Below are 24,600 nucleotides of genomic sequence, written 5' to 3' on the forward strand. Positions count from 1 at the left end.
GTAATATCCAATTTCAAGAGTTGGTGAGTGATTGAACTTGTGGCCTGGACGGTACAACTTATCACATAAAACTGTTCCTGCATTTGGCAATGTTTATACTCAGGCGACTCCCATTATTGTGATCCCCGTCCTTGGTCCTTCCCGTGCCTTTCTTCTCTCTTTGTTTACCCTTTTGGAAATTTGTGTCCATATTCTCCGAGGCTTATAGGTTACCACGTTCATTTGATTAGTCAAATATTATAACTTGTAAATGGTCTAGGGATTCTATCCTATGTACGTCATTCACGATGAGTGTTTTCTTTTGTGTGTGTCCGGTTACAAAAGTTTGAGTTGTAAAATTTAAAATTGATTTCCTTTGTAGAAACAATATACTGTTTTGATTAACTTTTTTTTTCTTCTTCTTATTACATCCACTAACCTCCAATTGGTCCCAGCTCTTTTCTCCTTGAACGTCTTGTCAAAGAATCTTAATCAACCTATACGTTGTTGCAATAAATCGTCACAGTATCTATATATGTCAAGGCCAGACAGCCCGCAAACTAGTACAAGGACAAGCAAACAGCTGTGTGAGTGAGATAGCGAAGAGACCGGCCCGCGTACAGTATGTTCGCGCAGTCACGGTAGAAGTACTTTCCGTCGTATCTCCGGAACGCGAAATTCTATCACCGATAGAATTATTAAAGGACGTCGCACTGCAGTTAGTATACCGCGTTGCGATTACAATATAATCCTAAAGACATTTAAGACTGTAACGCGAGTGAACTTATTGGAGTACAAATATTAACTATTTCATTACGTGTGGACTTAGGTAACTTCAAGTAACATTGAACTTTGACTGAGCCTAATACTTAGAATTACCAGAACTCATATTCACGTCACACCAACATAAGACTCACAGTAGTAATTTGAGTGAAAAAGTGAGAACTTTTCTGTGTTAATATAACATTATAGTAACAGGATTAGCAGAAAATAATCCCTAGCAACTTCAGACTGTGTTCAAAGACTGTGCTTATCGACTTACTTTCTTTTTTTTTATGTGAACTGTGTGATTATGAACGTTTCAATAACGACTGTAAATAGCATTTCGTACAGAAAGGACTGTGATTCTTCATACGTCATTTTCGTGTGCGAAAATCACCCGAACAAGCTACAACTCAACGTGATCCAGTTCCAGCCGTCATCACCTCATTGGGAACGTCAACATCGCCAATCCTGATTCTACATGGAACATTCCAGACGTCCATCTTTCGACATTTGGTAGCAACAGTTCTTGTCATAAGTGAGTAACAAACTGACTAAACCTTTTCATTTTTTTTGAACAGTGAAACTTCAGTGTCGCGTGTGAACAATTTTCATAATTTCTCAAAAGTGATAAATTTAATTTCAGTAGAAAGACTGTAGGCTTTCAAGTGTGCTATATATCGAGATTGACGAACTGAGAATTGAAAACTTTGATAATTTCTCATTATAAAAGTGTGCTTAGGTTTAAAAAGACTTTAGGTGGAAATTCCCACATATGAAAGACTTTGAAACCAATGATATTTATGCCATTTTTTTAAGGAGATTATTTTCGACATTTAATTTCTATGCAAAATTTGAGTCAATAATCATACCGCAGGGTGAAAAATTAATAAATAGTTTTAAGAAAAAAAATTATTTACCATCTATTATTCGCTCTGCGAGACTATCCTTCTCTGTATCGGCTCCAAAACCCAGTTCCACTCCCTGAGGTCCTACTCATGCCCTTTGCCCACAACTTTTCCTGGTACAGTACCTTATGTTAAAATAGCTGAAAGGAGTTAATAATTTGGAAAAAAATATAGCACTAAAAGAACAAATAACACATTCAGTTTTACAATATTCGTTAACACACGAATATGTATGGCTTCGTTAATGATCATGTATTGAATAAACCATGAGTTTGATAATAATATTCGTTCCATTTACATTCAAAGTGTACAATAATTGTTATACTAATGACTATTCAGTGGCCGGGCTGAGTGGCTCAGACGGTTGAGCGGCTGGCCTTCTGACACCAACTTGGCAGGTTCGATCCTGGCTCAGTCCGGTGGTTTTGAAGGTGCTCAAATACGTCAGCCTCGTGTCGGTAGATTTACTGGCACATAAAAGAACTCCTGCGAGACTAAATTCCGGCACCTCGGCGTCTCTGAAAACCGTAAAAGAGTAGTTAGTGGGACGTAAATCAAGTAACGTTATTATTATTATTATTATTATTATTATTATTATTATTATTATTATTATTATTATTATTATTATAACTATTCAGTGGAAAAAACGTTGACAATGCGATCGCTGAGCTTGCTCTGAAACACTTAGTCTTCTGCAAGCTCACAAATGTGAGTTTTAAATCCCTACTTCTATCACATGTTGCTGCACTTATGTTTATGAAGTTTTAAGAGGAGAAATCTTTCTGCGGTAGTGCTAGTATACGATAGCAGGTACTTGGGTGCTTTCCCTCTGAGCTCTTCGTATATTTCACCGATATTATCAAGAAGGTAATGATATGATTGTACATAACAACGTATTCTATTTTAAAACTTGGTTTGTAGATTTCGCCATAGCTCATCATCTTCCGCGTACCCCTGAAGAGCTCAGCTGTTGCAACACCCTGCGATAAACCATTCATCCGATCATCAGGAAACGTAAATTAAATACGTTAACGAATACGGAATGTTCAAATGCCAAGCACAGGAACATGTTATCAAATGTAGTGTTTAAAAAGAAATGTAATACACAGTGCGTTATTTACATCTCCGCGTTGATGACACGGTCAGCATCGTCAGTTAAGTTCATGAATCGCTCTGAGACATCCTGAGCAAGAGGTTTACTTGCAGTTGGGTGGTCAATTCATTTTCAATCTTCAACCAGCCAGAAGATCGCAGTCTATCCATCCAAGTTGTGAAAATTCTGTTGTCTAAATTCAGATATCTCCCGTATTCCAACATTATACTTCTGATAAAGTAAGGTGAAATCAAATAAACAGAAGACGAAATATTATAAACACAAATACTCCTCCGCCATTGCCGGTCCCAAGCCCGGGGCCCCATCTTGCAAGTGATGGGGAAGGAGGAGGGGGAGGAGTAACAACCTCGTAAAAAAACCTGGGTCCATCTGGCTCCGGATGGTAGCACCCTGTAAGGGCCCCTGCCTAGGGTTACAGGTGAAACCTGGTCAACGGTCTCGAAGGCGGATGAGGAATTTAATGTCCCAACGGCGGAGAGAGCGGAAGAACCTAGTGGAGTAAAGCACGAATAACAAATCATTTCGGACTAACAATCCGATCTTATCTTGGAATTAATTTCCTACCTCGTACAATGTACAATTTCAATTGCAGAATGGAAAATCCGCTGAATGAAAGCACTACCCCAGGTGGTAGCTCGGAAGAGAAATCCACCATTGCGTTATGCAATGCATCGGGACCTAGGGTTCTGGGGAGTCCCAACATCTGCAATAAGGGTGAGTCGGAGCATCCTTGGAATCCTTTCAGACTTAAATTTAAGAGGAAATTCTTTGCAGGCACTCTTAATGTAAATTCCTTGCTAAAAACCGGCAAACAGAAAGAACTGGAAATTTTCTTAGATAGACATGAAATCCAGATCTTAGCAGCTCATGAGACACGGTTTATGGATGAGAATGTAACAGAAACCAAAAATTATAGAATCTTTAAAGGTAAACCAGCAGTCAAAATTATGAAAGGAATGCCACTACTAGGTACCGCCTTTTATGTCCATAAAGCAATAGTTGATAATGTTATGGAATTTAAATCTAGTTCAGAAAGGTTATCTCTTCTCACACTTAAATGCAAGAACAAAAAGTATACATTTGTTAACTGTCATGCACCAATAAATGAAGATAATAGCAAGAACCCAAGTAAAACTGAAGAATTCTGGAGTCTTCTAGATGATGAAATGTCAAAAATTCCAAAATCAAATGTTATTATTCTACTCGGTGATTTTAATGCACAGGTAGGCAAAGAAAAAGTTTTCAGCAAAACAGTAGGGGCATATCCGGCACACAAAAGAACAAACAAAAATGGCATGAGACTAATTAATCTCTGTAAATCCTTTCACCTAAAAGTAATGTCGACCTTCTTTAAGAAACTTCCAAGAAAGGCTAAAACATGGGTGTCCCCAAATCCGATGTTAGGTGAGTTTCAGTTGGACCATGTAGCTATTTCTCAAGAAAGTATTAAGGAAATTATGAATGTTAAAGTAATAAGAAGTGGGGAGTTTGACTCCGATCATTACCTCTCTAAAATTAAGCTAAAGCTTCTACCTCGCAGGAATCAAAGAAGGCCGAGAAAATTAATGAAATACAACATAGATAGGCTCAACATTACACAAGCAACTATAGAAAACTTTCAGGAAGAAATTAAAATAACTCAGCATGGCAAATGGCCAGAATTATCTAAACAGATTAATAGTGCAGCGAAGAAAGTATTTGGATCAGTTAAAACTAAAAAGAAAGTATGGTGGAATAACGTATGTGATGCACCCGTCCCTACGCCTAATGGCTCCGGCATGATATCTACAGGGCGTTAACGGGTTGGAATAAAACAAATAGGCGCTTAACTAGACTAAACTTAAAGGCCTACAGGGTAGGAGACGGATCATACCTAATTACAATGAGAACACATTCGGGTTGAAGTTTAGGTTAATACAAGTGGTTTATTAGGCCTTAATGATGATGATGGTAATGACGCATTTATATACAAATGAATTACATGGATTATTATCAATTGTTGTTGTTTGTTATCGACTTTTAGTCGTATGTGATGGATCCGAGTATTATCTATCGCAGAGCGATCCATTATGACGAGATTCGAACGGGAAAACACTTATCATAGACACTGAGGCTATGTGACATCATTGATCAATAGGATTAACATGCATGCAACGAATCTGAGCAATCCCTATACTAAACACACAACTATTCCCCAACGAAATGCCAAGAACGAACTCATAAAAATGTGGAACAAACGCCCGGGTTTGAACCGACCCTCACTTGTATACAATTCACCACCCCGATGGTCAACACCATCGGCAACTCAATTATAATCACAACAAGATACATAAACCCTTAAGGAACACAAATTATATACAGTAAACACGTGAGACATCCAGCCTTCGGTTGAGCATTGGGGTACCAATGCCGCTGTCGGGAACTGAACTAACACCCCTTGGGATGGAAGTGGGACTCTGAAAACCCTAAGCTAGATTATACTCAAGTGTGTAATGACAGTAAGCTGACAAGTACTGGTAACAATCGCCGTGTCATTTATTAGCGACTACATCATTCTGGCGTGTTGAATATTTCATTATTGGGCGATTCTTCCGCCCTCATTCTCTTCAACTCAAGGCTCCCCCTTACACGAGCGAAAGAGCATACAAAAAATACAACACTTCTCCTCACTAGGTCAACTGCCCCAGCCCCTTTGCACGGCGGGTGGTCAGTGGCCTCGGCCTTCACAGGCATAACGCCCTTTCTTAACAAAACACCCCATCTCGGGGATCGTTCACTAATAAACTGAACTTCATTGTTCATTAAACAAAATTACATCGGCTCTCAATACTTCACTTCAATTCAACACACACATTCGTTTACAATATCATGATCCCGCGACGCGACACCGGTTTCTATGATACCAATACTTGCATGATTACCATAACTACAATTTATTATTATTATTATTATTATTATTATTATTATTATTATTATTATTGGGTTCATCATTACACCATCTCCCTACACGACTTACCTGGAAATTAGACCATACTGCATGATCATAATTAACTTCCTCGTAATAACGGTGTAATTAATCCATATCTAAATCGTGGTTTCTGATAAATCATCACTCGGTAATACAATTATGAATTAAATATTCCTCAATTTGCACTTAAATTGTGATAAGCCTGCCAATTAAAATCGTACACTTCCTATCTAAATATATGTCAGTGGAGGCCTGGGTGTCAGTTCCGAAGTCACATCTCGTAGTTCTGGGTGCTCACGGAATAAAATTACACTATTTACCAGCCATGCATTATCATCACTGGACTAACTACAACCTAACTTGAATTACTCTGAATTACTAACAATTAGTCTCCTGACGCATCAATAATTACAAGTTTCCCCAAATAAAATGATTAAGTCAATCTACTACTGCATGCAAACTCATCGTATTACCCCTTTATTTACAATTGATTGCTCAGACGTGTTACTAACTAAATAAAGTAAATAGAAGCTACGTGTATCATGGTAGCACATCTACATTACTGAAGTTACAATCTTTAACATTATAGCGTCAGGTAATGATAACTGTTCCCCGCCCAATCTGATTACGTCATATTAATTATGATTTATACTCATCTCCATCTCGATGACCCGTTGTCAGCTCAGGGAGTCCATGGCTGGTTTAGTGCTGATCCATAGGCACCAAAGCAGTTACTGGAGGCACCATTCTTCTTTCCAACCGGGAGTCCATTGTTCTAAGTTGACGAAACCGCTGGCAGTATTCCTGAGGCACACAACACGTCACTATTTATTCCAAGATTTGTGTAGTTACATTCAGTGTGAACGTCCAGCCACGATATCGGACCTCACTCCGCAATCCACGATTCAGTATCTGATTCCGCGTACCTTTGTTACTACTCGACACAGTAGCGCCGTAGTAATAATAATAATAATATTATTACAAATTATATTTAATGTTCGCGACACGTCCCTGATCTTTAAAGTTTAGACACTAGCATCACGTCTATCCAATCTCTGCAATATTTACGCACAGTACGCGATTTCACTTGTAAATTAAATTGAAATTCACTCAAACAAAAGATCGCTGGAAGCTCGACGGCACGAAGCTTCGCCGTCCGTAAGCCACAAATCCCGACTGACTCTTCTCCCTTTCTGCAGTAGTTTTTACTAGGGAGCGATACCCCTTCCACTAATTTGTGTTAGCGCCTATTCCCGGCGTACTCGAGGTAAAATAGTGCGGATGGTCGGTGACCAGTATCTAGTTGGTGCGATTGAGACATAACCACTCAATTATCCTTCGGTGAATCTCTTTAAATTAATTAAAATATGTTCTGCTTCCCCTACCACACGGGGTGAAGTCCCTCCGTCGAGGACGTGTCATGAGACTAACCAGATGGCCCCAGTACTTTTCCACGCAGAAACAACACAGTATTCTTTCTTCTGCTGAAAGTTATCACGGAAGAGGACATTAAACACTCTAAATAAATGTCCCAGTAACATTTATCCCTTTTAAATCGGGAGATGAGCCCTTAATTCGAGTTTTATTAATTTTCTATCTCGTAGGTAATTCAGTTGGCCAGTCCGATTCCAAGATGGCTCCTATATTCCGTTTCGAAAAAGTTAGTTTCCCCTCATTCTGTGAGCCTTGAGGAGGGATGTCTTCTCTCGAGTGATGTCACAGGGAATCCCCATTCGTAACCCCTCCCGGGTCTAAGTTGGCTTGGCTTCATCTGCGGGGCCCCCGCTACACAAAGGATAATACTGCGCAATAAGTCGCAGACAAAGAAATCTCGTAAAATAATTTTAAAATACACAATTTATCTATCTCAATGGTATGAATATTAATTAGTTCCGGTATAACCTCTATTAATGATATGAATATTAATCATTTTCAGCGTTCTTTCCCTTTAATAGCATTGCGTGCGTAATTACGGATATCGATATCAACCTAAGGTCCTTGGATCATGCCCCTGTCGGGTTCAGTGAGGAAGCACTTATGGAAAGAGTGAAAAAGTGGAAAAAATGGAAATGTTCCGGAAAGAATGAACACTATGAGCTATTTAAACAACAAAGAAAGGAAACAACAAGAATAATAAGGCAGGTTAAAAGATCTTTTGAAAAATCGCAGCTATTAGAAATTGAGAATAATTTTGTAAGAAATAACTCCCGAAATTTCTATCAGACCTTTAAGAATAACCTGAAAGGTTATCAATCCCGGAGCATTTGCTTCAGAGATGCAAATGGTAATATTGGCCTTAACAATGCCGAGAATTGTGAGATTCTGGCAAAACACTTCGAACACCTGCTGAACTGCCCTGAGCCAAATCATAAATTAGAATTTTCAGAAATTCAGGAAAATCTAGAAGCTGATTCACCTCCAACAGCGGAAGAAATAAAGGAAGCAATAAAAAATCTTAAAAATAACAAAGCTAGTGGGGAAGACTCCATAACAGCTGAACTTTTAAAATGGGCTGAACCAAAAATTATAGAAGATCTACAAATAATCTTTGAAGAAATTTGGGAAACAGAAAAGATCCCAGAGGATTGGAAAGTGGCTCTAATACACCCATTACACAAGAAGAGTAACAAGCAAGATGTCAACAACTACAGAGGTATATCTCCCTTGCCAGTTGCTTACAAGATATTTTCGACAATACTACTAAACAGAGTAAAATCGACACTGGACAGTCAATTGGGTGAATATCAAGATGGATTTAGAGAGGGAAGATCTTGCTCTGAACAGATTTTCAACCTAAAATCTATAATTCGACACAGATTAATAAACTCCAAAGACATAGTTGTAACATGTATTGACATTGGAAAAGCTTTTGACTCTGTTGATAGGGAAACCCTAGATAAAGTAATCCGGGAATTTGGAGTTAAAACTAAATTGGCAAACCTAATTCGTGAAACACTTACAGACACTATCTCGAAAGTAAAATTTATGGGTGAAGTATCTCGACCTTTCAAAATAAATACAGGTGTCAGGCAGGGCGATGATCTATCTCCACTCCTTTTCAATTGTGTCATGGAGAAAATTGTAAGAATTTGGAATGAAAAACTGAAAGAATCTAAAATATTGCCACTCATGCTGGGGAAGAAGAACAAAGGTGTTGCAATAAATTGCCTAGCATTTGCAGATGACTTTGCCATACTTTCAGAAAGTCTTACAGATGCAGCAATGCAAGTCAATCTCCTTGAAAAGACAGCCAACATGACAGGCTTGAGAATCTCTGCCGAGAAAACAAAATTTTTGACGAATATAAAAAGTGCCCCAAAGTTTTTAGCAACGGATAATTGTCGAATAGAAAAAGTAAAGAAATTCAAATATTTGGGTGAGACAATTCAAGAAAATGGTTTAGAAAAATCTGCTATAGAGGAGAGGATACAAAAGATGGAAAGAGCATACGGTATAACTAAGAATACTTACAACAAAAAGTGCTTATCAAGGAAACTTAAAATAAAGCACTACAACACAGTAGTGAAACCAGAATGCCTTTATGCCAGCGAATGTCTAGCACTGAACTACAAGCTTGATAAATTAGAAATATTAGAAAGAAGAATTATAAGGAAAATATTAGGTCCTCCAAGAATTGCAGAGTTTTGGAAATTAAGAAGTAACAATGAAATTTACCAGAACGTAGAAAACATATCAGAAACCATAAGAAAAAGGAGATTGCTATTTCTTGGACACATTTACAGAATGGATGACAATAGACTAACTAAACGAATCTTCAAGTACCTTTGGGAAAAGAAATCAACTACCACCTGGATTCAACAAGTCAAGAAAGACCTGGAAAGGAACAACATACGAGAAGAAGAAGAATTGGAAAGAAAGATTTTTAGGAAGAAAGTCTTACAAATGGAAGGATTCCAAGGGAGGAAGGAAAAGAAAACAGGCACAAAGTGGACTGAAGACAGGAAAAAGAAACACAGTGAAACAATGAAAGAATACTGGAAGAAAAGGAAAGAACAACTAAGGAGGAACAATTGAAATTGTAACGTGGTCCTTAGAAGGCCGGAACGCAAGAAGAAGAAGAAGAAACACAAATACTATTGATTTCACGTACAAAAAATAACTATGATTTTATGTTTTTGATGTTGATATTATAAACTGATCATTCGCTGTAATAGCTATAATCAGCAGACTATAACACAAACTACAAAACTACTGATTTACTAACCGTTAGTTATTAGAGCTGTTGCTCACTAATAAGCTTTTTTCACTTGAAATATCCTTCTCTTGCAAACTATACGCACAGTGTTTGGTTAACTATGTTTGTTTACTATACATATAGAAAACAGAACATTCTTTTACAGCTTTAATTCAATTATATCCACACAGTAGGATTCTTTTTCTTTTGTTTCGCTTCTTTATTGCACAGTGGTAAGGGAAACAATTCCATGATGAGTGTACCTTAACAACAGGTAAGTAGTAGTAATTTTGACTTCAAGCGTCTTTGAGTTTGGGATCAGGAATCTGCGGTAAAAATCTATGTGACATGTCTAGTTTAACGCAATAAATAGTCATAGATCAAAAGGTATTTCATATATGGGAATTATGTATGTATGTATGTATGTATGTATGTATGTATGTATGTATGTATGTATGTATGTATGCAGGCTATGTATGTTTAGTCATCAGACCGAAGGCTGGTTGGATCCTCAACAGATCCGCTATCAGCTGTCATAGATGGCCTAGGCATCACTGAAGAGGCGTACTAGGGAAATGAGGAGAGAGGGAGTTTTCCGTTGCTTTCCTCACTGAGCCAGAAGTTGCTATTACATCTCAGTCTGCCAAGCCCACTGAAATGCATGCACCAACTGATCCTAGGAGCAACAGTTTCACACCATTCATAACAGAGACTGGTTGCCGAAGGAATGGCATTACTAGTATCGCTGATACCTCAGTCACTTTCATATTATCAAGGACAAGTAAAAGACAGAGACAGATCAATGAAAGTAACAAAATTGCTCTAGCCTATACCAGAAGATATAGTGCACTGTATATACTAGGTCCCGCCAGCAAAGCACATATACGGGAATGGTGCTTAATATTCTAAGTGAAATTCACATGGTATGTTCACAGTAGCTGACGTCATCTCTAGATGGCCAACTAATAAAGGTATGCCTTTGGCGGTGGAAAGTCAGTTACCTTGCGGTGTAGCGCGAAGTGGAGATGTCACGCAGAGATGAGTGAGGTGCCATTTGATTTATTGTGAGGAATGATATCAGGAAAAATAAGATTATTTTTGCTATTGTCTTTACGTCGCACCGACACAGATATGTCTTATGGCGACGATGGGACAGGAAAGGGCTAGGACTGGGAAGGAAGTGGCCGTAGCCTCAATTAAGGCACATCCCAAGCATTTGCCTGGTGTGAAAATTGGGAACCACGGAAAACTATCTTCAGGACTGCCGACAGTGTGGTTCGAATCTACTATCTCCCGAATATTGGATACCGGCCGCACTTAAGCGATTGCAGTTATCGAGCTCGGTAAGAAAATTAGTAATTTGACCTTAAATTTCAAACCTATTCGAGGTTTTGTGACTGAAAATTAGTAATTTTTGCATAAATTACAATAATGTCAAGGTATAAAATGAACAAACCGGGAAAAGCGTAGAGAAAACGTGTTTTGGGGAAAACTATCACTTAATAAGGGATCGAAGAAAAAAAATCTCATAACGAATGAGACGGCTACAGGAGCGTCGCAGACTTGATGCAAATGGACCAAAGTACGTTAAATGCACTTTTGTTGTACATTTGTTATGTTTGTGATAGACTTCGGTTTAAGAAATTAAAAGTGATAAGCACAGACGCCTGGTATTATCGGTCAAAAACATTTTTGTTTTATGTCTTAAATGATTCGTCATGATTTTCTCTACACGGCTATATAATTTTCTGGTTGTATTTATCCGTTGAAATGGCGTAAATTGGGTTTTTAAAAATGGCTGTCACTAGCTGACATGCCCCTTTCCTCGTTCCAATGCATTGTACTCTCAGTATATAACAGCTTCTTATGTGGGTTAGTGGCAGAGCATCGTGAGGTTAAACCTGGCGGAATTAGTCGGAACTTTGAAAGGTTTATTAAGTCTTTTCGGCTCATGTCGTATAGTGTCCGCATGTAAAATATCTCTCTTGATAAATTTGATATTCACCCTATAAAATTATTTGAACAACTCAGCCATGATTAACTTTTAATAGATACGGTTCCTCTACTATCGGGTGGAGTAAAACAAAACACGGGCGTCTCCGAAGACCTTAAAAGTAGTTAGTGGGACGTAAAGCAAGTAACATTATTATTTATTATCATTAAACAAAATACGAAATTGACGTGAAGGCCACCTAAATGATGTCATATTAAAATGCCTGTATATGATAGCTTATTTCGTCCTATTATTATTATTATTATTATTATTATTATTATTATTATTATTATTATTATTATTATTATTATTATTGATGATTATGATTATGATGATTGTTGTTTTTACGGGCCTAACATCGAAGGTCATCGGCCCCATTATTATTATTATTATTATTATTATTATTATTATTATTATTATTATTATTATTATTATTATTATTATTATTATTATTATTATTATTATTATTATTATTATTATTGAAGATAACAGAAATACAAACACGCTGGCCCTCTCACATTCATGACATGCATGAAGGTTTAAGAATTAAAAATGGCTTTCACAATAATTATGTGTTTGTGCATCATCCTCAAGTTTTCTAGGAACTAAAATATTAAGAATAAACATCATGAGCTCACTAGAGCAGAGTCCTAAGCAAAGCAAATGTAAAAAAATGGAGACACTATTTCTTGAACTTACTATGAGACGAGCTATAGCTGCTGCCGGTTTGACCTGAAAAGTGTCCGAACAAATAACAGTGGTGTAATTCATCATGGGATTACATGCACCCTCAAACGCGCATGACCTTACCATACTAGTGTGGGTACTTACGTGGTAGGATAGCTGGAACCACCTGTATGGTGGACGAGCAGGTGGGGCTCCACACACATAAATCGACACGTCACATGACATCGGCCAGCTGCTACAGAATGTCATGTGCAGCTTGTAACTTAGCGAGTTATGGGACTGTGACTATGTTCATGTATGTCACATTGTTTGAGAGGATTACACGAACATGCTTATGTCTATAATTACTGTTCTCGTCATTTGAATTCAATCGTTTCGGAATAATCTGAAGGAATAAAAATGTCTACTTGTTCTGATAAAGAATGGCCCGGATCTATTTCTGGCGAAGTGTGCAGAGTATATTGCATTTTCTTACGTAGGCTGGATCAATTTTGTTACTTCCATATCCCAGTTTCATCCTTGCCTTTGGCGATTTGAAAATGACTGAGCCATAAGTATTAGTAGAAACACCATTCCTTATACAGCCCGTTCCTGTGACAATTGTGTGAATAAGTCTTTCGTAGGATCAGTTGTGTATGTGCTTAATAGGAATTTGTACAGTTATATGCAACAAGACATTCTGGCCTAGTGAGGAAAGCAATGAACGTCTACCTTACTATTTTCTTCCCTTCTACGCCTATTCAATAACGCCTAAGCTGTATGAGAGCTGGTGATGAATCCCTTGAGGATCCACCCAAACTTCCAAATGAGGATTTGACATAATGTACATCTGATACAAAGACCAACAACTTCTTCTTGCCTGGAATTCGTTTCCGAACTTTGTGTCCGTGTACACTACTTCGCTATGCATCACTATCTTCTGCTGTGTGCGTTATTCCTTCAAGTGGCAGATTCGTTAAAGGTTTCGGGACACATCCTCTTTCTCTTGGATGAGATGCATCTCACTGGACGACATGGCCAAAGATATTTATTTCCCTTTGGATATTCGGAAGTTGGCGTGCTTGAGACCAAATTCTTAGCTCCTCAAGAATGGAGTCATTCATACTTCCTGTGACCTATCATATCGTAGCATCGATAGCATGGTATCACGCAGATCAAGGCCAACATGAAACTTACGAAATATGAAATTAGGATCTCATTCTGATGCTCAAATTAAGAGTACCTCGTATATGACAATGGGAGTTTCTAATTACAAATTACATTAAAATATCCGTACTGATGCACGCATCGTGATAAGATAAATTATTATAAGGGTTCAATTCACACTGAACATAATATGCTTTAGATAATGTCCGGAGCTTATACAGATAAGACAAATATGCTGTAAATTCCGCGCTGAACATCTCATAGACTCCCGATCATTCTCGTATTTGCATTAGATCTAATGGTGGCAATTCTGCCCATTGTACAGCAGTGAGCCACCGTTATAAAGTACTGTTTTCGGTGCTATTCATGACAATTCGGTGAGTTTTCGAATTACAAAACTAACGGCCCTTGACATCAATTAATGGTTGGGATGGGGGCGGGCGGGTAGATGCTAGGCCTGAGTGAACTCTGCCACAATTTGGTTCGTCGTTGCCACTGGATTTGAGCTTTCTCGTAAAACCTGGTCTACTCTTAACAGGATACGATCGGGCCATGGTAACCGCGCAGATTTCCATTATAATTGGAAAATAATTCCTAAACCTAACTGCGATTGTGGTACCTCAAAGCAGACCATCAAACATATTATCACCGAGTGTCCAATAGGAAGTTCAGTGGCGACATCAGTGATTTTGCTTGTGCATTTCCAGAGACACTTAGTTACATAAACAACCTGGACATAAACATATTTGCTCTCCAAAGTATGTATGTATGTGTAAAGCCATACGCTAAATAAAGAAATCATCTCTTTCGTTTATTTAATTTAATTATTAACAAAATTATTAGCCGAAATACGCACAAAATGTCGTTCGTCGCGGTTAACCGATTTGCATACCGCCACAGCAAGTAGTGGAGACTTCGCATGTGCTGTGCGGAAGAAAGCAGGGGTACTTTTCTTGCCAAGGTCGTGGGCTTGTCTCGCGCATTTGTCAGTCTGGCAGTGTTTTGTTGTGTAGCATCGAATAATCATCTCGAAAAACTATTATTACCGCAGTTAATGGGGTGAACTGTCAAGTTTTACCTCTCAGTTCGCTCAAAGACCATCAAAAAGCTTCCCAATTTATTGCCTGTTTTCTTCCTTCCAATTTTTATGCATACATCACCCCGTTATATCCCGTAAAACCGGATACTTTTTTGTGTGTGTACACTCCCCCCCCCCCACAATTCTAATTCCAATTCACCCCTACTGTGTTCATGTGACGTCTCGAGCCTGAGTTAATGCCTGTTCAATACTTCCCTGATCTAAATTGAAATGCTTTAACGAATCATTAGTCAAATCTGAGTCTTCCGGAAAGACATCGAAGGACCAGCATACTTCGATATTACTTTCGACACCGGGCTTGTTGGCCGTGCTGTTAGGATCACGCAGCTCTAGGCTTGCATCCAGGGGATAGTGGGTTTGAACCCAACTATCGGCAGTCTGAACATGGTTTTCCATTTTCACACCACGCAAATGCTGGGCTGTACCTTAATTAAGGCCTCTTCATTCTCACTCCCAGGCCTTTTCTATTCCATCGTCACCGTAAAACCTATCTGTGACTGTGCGACGTAAAGCAAAATGGTAAAAAAAGAATGTTGACCAGAATAATAAGCAATAATATTCATTATGAATCACATCAATTACTATATACTTCCAACAGACGTTGTAGCGTTGGCAACTTGTCCCGAAAAATGTTCCTTAAAGTAATAAGTAAACTCGTATCCTCATCCTGAGGTGGTGCAGCTCTTTACGGGCACACCCCCATTGGAGGTGAGCTGCATGTACCATTTCAATCATATACCAGCCCTCCTGCCAGTTTTAAATTTCTAGCAGTACCGGGAATCGAACACAGGCCCCCGAGGACGGCAGCTAATAACACTAACCGTTACGCTACAGAGGCGGACCTTAAAGGTAATGTAAACCAAAGACACAGTCACAGATATCATTAAAGTCGGACGAATTCGAACGTGGTATCTTGGAAACAGAAGGACAATGATATTGATTGACAGCGACACTAACGTCAGGAAATATAAACAATACATCACTGTCTTGAAGTAACGATCACCACTATATTTATTATGGTATCCGATCTGTAAGAGAATATTAAAGGTACATCATCATCATCTGTTTACCCTCCAGGTTCGGTTTTTCCCTCGGACTTAGCGAGGGATCCCACCTCTACCGCCTCAAGGGCAGTGTCCTGGAGCTTCAGACTCTTGGTCGGGGGATACAACTGGGGACTATGACCAGTAACCTCGCCCAGGCGGCCTCACTTGCTATGCTGAACAGGGGCCTTGTGGAGGGATGGGAAGGTTGGAAGGGATAGGCAAGGAAGAGAGAAGGAAGCGGCCGTGGCCTTAAGTTAGGTACCATCCCGGCATTCGCCTGGAGGAGAAGTGGGAAACCACGGAAAACCACTTCCAGGATGGCTGAGGTGGGAATCGAACCCACCTCTACTCACTTGGCCTCCCGAGGCTGAGAGGACCACGTTCCAGCCCTCGTACCACTTTTCAAATTTCGTGGCAGAGCCGGGAATCGAACCCGGGCCTCCGGGGGTGGCAGCTAATCACGCTAACCACTACACCACAGAGGCGGACTTAAAGGTATATAAATCCCGAAAGTAGCCTATACTGCCTCATTCTTCTGGTGTTCAGCCGGGTGAGTTATATAACCCACTTAGCAAGTGCATAGCACGTTGCCAAACATATTCAACCGAAACAACCACCAAACTTTTGAGCAGGCCTGTCATGTCACAACAAATGAATGGATCAGATGACATAGTTAAGAGGCTACAAATCAAGCTACTATGAATTACTACTAAACCCGTGCGATGCTTTCGCACTTCGCCCCCTTATTTCTTTTCCAGTACAATAATTATTGTTGGACAACTGTAAATGGCCTAGTAAGTGGTCGTGGGAGTCGGGATACCAGTTGCTACAGGAGTGAGCATCTCGGATATTCTGCGAGTTGTGGCCCTCTTTGTATTCAGGTGGCCACGATTGTACAATTAACCGGATGTTTCTAAATCTTTACAGGAGAATTTCTCACTGGGAATATGTGTAAACAGAATAGCATCCTACCTAACAGAATAAACAAGCCTCGAACAGACGAGAGTGACGTAGTCGTACTTCCATCTGACAGTTCTGGAACTCCTAAGAAGCAACTTGGCGAACGAATTGGAATTCGTATTAAAGGTGCTTATGGAAGAAAGAACTGGCTGAATTAGCACTGAATATTCATCCAGATGTCTTAGGAATAAATGATGTCCGGGCAACGGGAGATTTCTGCTCGGCACGCAAATGAGCGGATATTTTGCACTAGCTGTGGTACCCGGAGTTGACCGGAGAGTTTTTGAAAGTTTTGTGTTACCCGTTAATTAGGAGTAAAGTGAATTTTATAGAATTCCTTAATGAGATGTTGACTGATAATTTATGACTTGTTATTTCGTTTTAGATTTATTTATATGTGTCTGATTTCAAGCTTCTTATTATTTAATGTTGGAGTGAAATTTTGTCCTTCTGGAAGCTCGAATTGCCTGATAAGTTTTTGATCCTTTTTTCAAAAAAAAAAAAAAGAAAAAGAAAAGAAAACGGTGATAACTATATGTATTTACCCGTCGTGCTATAGATGTAATTACACGATTCCAACTATCATTGAGACTTTCACCAATGAGCCTTGCGACCCGAAATGCATTGGATTCAACACTAATCTCAGTCATTTTAGACTACAGTATGTACTTTTAACCCCATCTCAGCCCCCGTCCGAATGGAGGCTGAACATGTACATAAACGGTATCCAGATCGTCACAGTACATCTCAGCGACAGATAAACAATGGATTCGATATTATTTTCCATTATTTGTACATGACATTCGCCTTCCAATTTCCACCCCCTAGCGGTGGTAGGGATGTTTCATTTTCATAGTGGTTTCTTTTTTTTTTTTTTTTTTTTTTTTTGTCAGATGGTAAGTCATATGTGCACCAAGTTTCGTTGAGAGCTATTCTGAAACATACCAAAATCCATGATCTCGATTATTTTTCCATTCATTTTCATGCCTTCTCAACCAAGATTCAGACTTCGGCTGTGGTATGACTTAATCGGCGTCCAGAGTGTCGCAGTTCAGCTCAGCGACCACGTAAACAACGGATTCGATATTAACATCAGTTGTTTTACTTCATTTTTATATTTCATCACCTCCCCTAGGAGTACTAGGCGTATTTTACCCCCCCCCCCCAACAGTATTTTGTCATATAGTAAGTCATATGTGTACCAAGCTTAGTTGAGAGCTATTTTGGAACATACACACAGACATCCGTAACCTCGGAATTTTGGACATTTTCTCCTTCGCCCTTCTCAACCTCCATGCCGATGGGGACTGAACACGGACATAAACGACCACCGCATTGCCACTATTCATCTCAGTGACCCCGAAAACTATAGATTCTACATTAATATTGGCCTTTGCCATTATTTTCATTATTTTTATATTTCACCCCATTTTCTGTAATTTTTATAACTCATACCCACCCCTATGGGTGCTAGGGTATCTTACCACATAGTAACGTTTTCCAGATAGTAAGTCATATGTGTACGAAATTTGGTTGAGAGGTATACTAGAACACACCCACGATTAGGGATGACTTGACTTACTTGACTCAATTCCTGTTGTTCCTTGTGGAACATAGGGCATCAACAAAGCATCTCCATCTGATCCTGTTGCCAGCCAACTTCTTCACCTCTCTCTAGGTCTTGCCTTCTTCCTTTGCCTCCATGTGTACAGATCATCGCCACGTTTGTTTGGGCTTTCCTCTTCTCCTTTGACTTAAAAAGCATCCGGAGTGTCACAGTTCATCTCAGAGACCCCGAAAACTATGGATTAGACACTAATATCGGTCGTTTTTAGTTATACTTATATTTCATCCCCTCCTTTATGGGTCCTAGTGGTGCCTTGACCCCTCAGTATTTTTACAGATAGCACATAATATTGATACCTAGTTGACAGCTATGATTTAACATACGCACGTATATCCATAATCTCGGTCACTTTGGACATTTTCTTTTCTTTGCCCCTTCTCACTCCCTGTCGATTGGGACTCAGCTTAAACTTAAACGATATCCGGAGTGTCACTGTTCATATCAGCAAACCCGAAAATTGTGAATTCACCCCATTCAACAACAGAGTTAAAAAATTAGAGGAACATGTTTTGTAACGTCTGGTATGTGAACGTTAATTTAGTAGATGGGGTTCCAATGGTCGTACAACATACCTTGAAGCCTTAGCACTCAGGATATGTCAAATCGAAATTAGACTCCATCTCTAGGTGTAACCATGCATTGAACTGTCAGGTGACCACTGAAAACAAAGTGAATACAGGTGCGTCCGTGTGTCGTTGTGAGGTACATAGAATAGTGCTGTCATGTGAGCACGTTGTACGTAAACCAGAACATCCCATGAGACATATTAACGAGGTCAACGTCGCAAGGGCCGTCACTTTGAGCCGGGAAGGATGGACTTATCGTCGTGTTGCTCTGGAGCTCAATGTCTCACCGTCAGTTATTCAACGCTTGTGGAAACGCTACAGTGAGACAGGCCGATTCACAAGGAGGGTTGGACAAGGTCATGGACGCATGACAACCCCACAGGATGACCAATATCTGAACATCTGTGCGTTGCAGCGTCGTTCAGCAGCTGCCAGAGAACTGCAACAAGACCTCATGAGGGTCACTGGAGTCACGGTGTCTGAACAGACAGTAAAGAACAGGTTAAGAGGTGTCCTTACGACGCAGACGTCCTGTGCGAGTGCCCCGCTTAACGCAGTAACATCGTTCAGCTCGCATTCTGTTTGCCCGTACCCACGTCAACTGGCAACTTCACTAATGGAGATCTGTGTTTTTCACAGGTTAATCCAAATGTGGACGTGATGGACGTTAACGTGTATGGAGATGCCGTGGTGAGCAGTACATGTCAAATGTTTTCCAGGAAGACGACCGATTTGGACAAGAATCTGTGATGGTGTGGGGTGGCATCAGTATTGATGGTCGTACGGATTTTGTCGTCGTCCATGGTAATCATACCGCTGCGGGGTGCATCGAACAGATACTGGTACAATTTGTGTTGGTGGCTGCATACGGTGTTGGCCCCGAATTCGTACTCATGCACGACAATGCTAGGGCTCATGTAGCGCGCATCACCAGAGCTGTCTTGCGAGAACTGGGCATTCAAGAGATAGAATGTCTAGCAGTGAGTCATGAACTTAATCCCACCCAGCATGTGTAGGATAGGTTTGACAGAAGTGTTAGTGGGCGTCCTGTTCCACCACATACTCTCGAAGACCTCGGAAAGGCTCTCATTGAAGAAAAGGGACCTGATACCGCAACGTGACCTCCGTCGACTTACATGGTGCGAAGGTGCGAAGCTGTGATAAATGCTCGTAGAGGACATACACCGTACTGAAGCTCTCCAACTGTGATAAAAATCCACCCTGGGAGACTGTTTTCTCCCCTATTTGGACATTTACGTTTGTGTTCTGAAAATGAACATGAATCCATCGATGCTCCTTTGTATACTTCAACGGTAAAGAATGAATGTTTAGTTGATAATATACGTGGGTGTGAGCTATTGTCTTGTGGAGCATGGCATACATTCAAAAACATGTTCCCCTAATTTTTTGAACTGTGTGTTTTAATAGCTCACCCCTCCCACCCCTCTATGGGTGCAAGGGTTGGCACACCCCTCGCGGTTCATCTACAATAATAAGTGTACAATGTTTGGTTGAAATCGGTCCAGTAGGGCGGAAAACTATGGATTCGACACTAATATTGGTCGTTTTTAGTAATATTTATATTTCATCCCCTCCCCTAGTAGTTCTTGGAATGTCTTTCTTCCCACAGTATTTTTTACATATAGGAAGTAATATTTGAATATCCCGTTCACTCCATGTGAGATATGTGCTGGACAAAGCGCAGGCGGGACAGGTTTTTCTCAGGGTACTCCGGTTTTCCCTGTCATATATCATTCCAGCAACACTCTCCAATATCATTTCATTTTATCTGTCATTCATTAATCATTGCCCCAGAGGAGTGGGACGGGCTTCGACAGCCGGTACAATTTCTGTCCTCGCCGCTAGATGGGGGCTCCACTCATTCCATTCCTGACCCGGTCGAATGAGTGGAAACAGGCTGTGGATTTTCATTTTCAGTAAGTAATATTTGAACCAAATTTAGTGGACAGCTATGTTGGAACATACACAGATACATCCCTAATATCGGTCATTTGGTTTAAAAAATCACGAATGTCACTATTTATCCCAGAGACTCCGAAATATATGGATTTGACACTATTTTCGATTATTTTATGTCTCACCCAACCCACACCTATCCCTAAGGGTGTTAGGGGTGCCTTACCTAGCATAGCGCTCGTCTCCAGATAGTAAGTCATACGTGTACCAAGTTTGGTTGAAATTGCTCCACTGATTTAGGAGGAGATGTGTCATTTACATACACACATACATCTATTTTTATATATAGATCAGTTACCATACCGAAACTCTCAGGTGCACTTAAATGTTGGTCAGTGGTGGGTTTGTAAGGCTTGGCCGTTAACAGTTTTGTTACTTTATATTCAGAAGATAATGACACATTAGCTTGTGCGGCGAGACGCGACAGGGATTTTGTTGGAGTTCTTTCGATGAGCGAGCTTTCCTCTGTTAAAACAGACCGTCCACTGCGTGTTTTCTTGTTAAGAATGGACCCAGTGGTGAGAAAACTTCTTCACTAAACTGCGTGTAATTTGTATATGTGAACGAATGAAAGCGGAACTCTAAGAGAATAATGCTCCGCATAGCACAATACAATGAATACACGCTGTTCTACTGTATAAGTCATTCACTAACACTTGTACTGTATTCATACAGTACGCTATTTTAAAGCTAACACACTAAACACACTATCAAAATCACAGAAGTTAAACTTAACTATTGCTTAATCGTTACTGCGTTAGATCATATTAGCCCGACATGAAATAAAATATCTCTCAGCAAATGAGTTACCCGGCCGTGCCATCGTCTTCCGTGTAGATCCCCGGGTACTCTACTAGGGCTAAAAAAAGAGACCGTGTAGAACAGATGGTGAAAGAATTCTAATTCTCTCAGTGAAAAAATGTAATGACGAAGGAAAGAGCAAGTACAATTATAATGAAAATATATGCCAATATTTACATGTATTCATGTACCACTTAACCTCTTAAGCAAGACACATTTATTAATGTTGTTTACAATAACAGGCAATGAGTTGCCCAGTTACATGGATTCTTCCATGAAGGTACATCTCGAACACGGCATGTTGGATTGCTATTTCCAAAGAATAATAAATGAGTTGACTCCTCCTATATACTGCCACGGTCATGAACCTCCTACCAAGAATGGTACATGGTGGCGTATCCCCATCCTCTTATATACAGCATTACCTACCGGACTATCATGATACAGAATTATTTACTGTCACCTAGCAATAATCTGTCCATCAATCTCGATCCAATCTTGGTGCGGTTTTGTTGTTAAATTAGTTATATCAAATTGCTCATCATCAGAAATACCCTTCCGATCTCATTCAAACCACTTCCTGAACCGTCTCTAGAGTTATAAGAGCAAATGATGAAAGTTTCTCCGAAATAGGTGCAGTAGTTCTTAAGCCCATTCGAGTCCATTCACGTATATGTACAGATGCCGTGTTTCATCATCATATGAGGGAGCAAATGAACATGAAGTCGGCAAGTTTTAAGAAGCACTGAGTTACATCGCAGTCAGGGTCATCAGCAAGTACGGGGTAGTGCTAATGCGCGATTCCAATGCGATGAACGATTTCAACGCGAGAATTATATCTAAAGGATAGGAGAAGGTGACAGGTAAAATGTAAAAGATATGGAAACAAATAAGAAAGGGAAGCGTTAACTAAAATTCTGTGCCAGTATATAATTGGCAGTGTCCATTTCTTTCTTCAGGCATAAGGCTATTAATCGTTACATATCAATGGCAGAGACACCAAATGTGACTGAGTTTCAATTCAGAAAATATATTAGATATATACTGGTAATCCGGGGATATTTCGATGATACAGACTACTAATTGATCTATGTTAGAAAGAGGGGGAAGAAGGGAATTGATAATGTATCGAACAAATCAGGCGTCCACATTGGGAGTCGTTGGACAATTAGAAGGAATATTTTCAATATCTTTTCAAGTCAAAAGGAAATAATTCTGCTGAAGTCGCAAACAACTGAGTTCATGAGGAGGAGAAAAGAGATGACAGTGACCCTATGCTCGTGGAAGTGAAAAGGATTGTAAATAAACTGCATTGTCGTAATGCCACAGCTATGGACGAAATTAGGCCTGCAATGATGAAGTACTGAACCCATAATTCTACGGAGAGAAAAATATTTTTTTTCTCAATCATTATTTGGTATCAAGAAGCTACTTTTATGTTTGAGGGCAGCCATGTTGCGCTCCTAAGAGCCCCGATGTCGCGTGGGAAGGATCTCACTCACGGCAAGCTCGTGAAATACCGGGACACCTCGGCGGAACTCGAGTGCCCGACAATTCTTTAAATTCATGGAATTCTATATAACGAGGGATTTTGGTAACACAGTAAATAAAGAAATAAATAAGTAAAATTATTCGTACACCCTACGTGAAGACAGAGCCCCCAGGGAAAAACATAAATGCAGTTAAGCCTAAGTACATGTTAGCGTCAGATCAGTGAACCAGCTACACGTGCCAAGGTCAGGGGATGAAGAAAACGCGCGAAACGCACGGGCAGAAATAATTTATTTCCCCTGTTGTGAGTGTGGTAAAATTATAAGATTAACATCGAAAATAAGTCCAAGCCTGTCCGGAATTCTGGGACAAGTCTCATCAAAATCGGTCTATTGGACGCAAAATTGGCAGATTACACAATCAAACTTAATAGTGGGGGTAGCGTCCCTTCTGAGATTATAAAGGAAACCCCCCACCGTATATTTTTCAGTGTCGATCTGGAACTTGAAGCCGCGGGAGCTTGTGCCCGTCGTCATTGGAAATTCGCGCCAGATTGATCGACAAATAATTAAATACATGTCCGTGGCTAAGGTCCACATACTCGGTTAAGAAGAGAAGGTGATTGGAAAAGTTCGGAACGTTTGCCGACGAACTAGGAAAGTGTAGGCGTTGGTTAAAATATACACAGCAGATTTTATTTATATCATCTCATGTACGTTTGAAAGTGAAGAGGGTTGGGGAAGCTATTCAGAGTAGTTCTGCTCCCTTTATCTGTTGAACACCTGTTTTATTGGAGTAACAGAGAGAGACAACGTCGGGAACGGGCCAGACAGTCGCAGCCGACTGCAGAACGAGGGAAGTTCGTGGTGCAAATTACAGAGAAAAGTGCGCGATTTATGTGGTAATTTTAATATCGTGTGTAAGAAGGGTAGTGTTTGTAAGAGTGAGATGTTGGAAATGATAATGTTATCTGTGAAAATGTACGGCTAAGCACGAGGTCCGCAGGTGACGATGTAACCAGAATACTGGGAATGGCGGCATTGTGCAGGTCTGTCTATATTTGTATTATGTTGTAGTTAGTTTTATTTGTTCTGTCCCAACAAATTTTTCCAGATGATTGTCGGGTTGATATTCGTAATTATCAGGCGAAAGGTGTTGTAATTTTTGGTCAGCGTGTGAAAATTTTAGTGTGTAAATTTCATGCCAAGAAACGGTAAAATGCGATGTTTAAAATTTGGTGTTAATGTTCGATGAGATATTGTCCAAAGCGTGGATTTTTGG

Source organism: Anabrus simplex, chromosome 1 (assembly GCF_040414725.1).
Source record: "Anabrus simplex isolate iqAnaSimp1 chromosome 1, ASM4041472v1, whole genome shotgun sequence".
Taxonomy (NCBI): Eukaryota; Metazoa; Arthropoda; class Insecta; order Orthoptera; family Tettigoniidae; genus Anabrus; species Anabrus simplex.